Source organism: Opisthorchis viverrini (assembly GCF_000715545.1).
Source record: "Opisthorchis viverrini unplaced genomic scaffold opera_v5_5, whole genome shotgun sequence".
In the NCBI taxonomy this organism is placed as follows: Eukaryota; Metazoa; Platyhelminthes; class Trematoda; order Opisthorchiida; family Opisthorchiidae; genus Opisthorchis; species Opisthorchis viverrini.
The window spans coordinates 718,296-719,009 of record NW_008751661.1 but is presented as its reverse complement, the minus strand read 5'-3'; positions in this window follow the sequence as shown (position 1 = coordinate 719,009).

The window sequence follows — 714 nt, the reverse complement described above, 5'->3', positions numbered from 1 at the left end:
TCACTTAAGATCTGTCTATTCTCTCAAGGTTTATTACCCGTTCATTTTCCTCCCTTTAACTGAGAGCTGACTTTGATTGTATGGAGAAGCGCCCCTCATGAATTGTTGACCCACCTTGTGGGCGTGTGAATTTCGGCCGGAAACATTAAGTGGTGTCAGGCAAGGCTGTCGCTTTTTATCCTTCCTCTTTTTAATAACGGTACTGTTTCAGCTTATTTCTCGGTCTGAACCTTCCACGGTAATGTTTTCGTCAAAAGAACTACCGAAGATGCACAAAGTGTATCAACACCCAAAGCAAGATCGACGGTGTCAACCTAAAAACTCCTGTGCGCTTCAGATTCAGCCTCGGCAAACGGCAATCAGCGGATGCGGGATCGCGACCGGGTCTACAGTTTTGACCAATCAGAACCCGGTTAAATGCTGGACCGACAATTCACGGATTCACGGATTCACTGATTCACGGATTGATACACAGGATCGAGGCTTTTGCCCAAGTTTTCCGGGGCGCTTTCTCCACAAACTCAAGTCTTGCGGGATTCAAGGGAAAATCCTTCGGCTGGATCAAGCGTTCCTATCAGACAGGTCATTCCCAGTGAGAATAGGCTCAACCTATTCCTCTCCGGCGCCGGTCTCCATTGGAGTTCCCTAAGGCTCCGTCTTGGGACCACTCCTGTTTCTGATCTACGTCAACGACCTCCCAGACGTTCTTGCGAG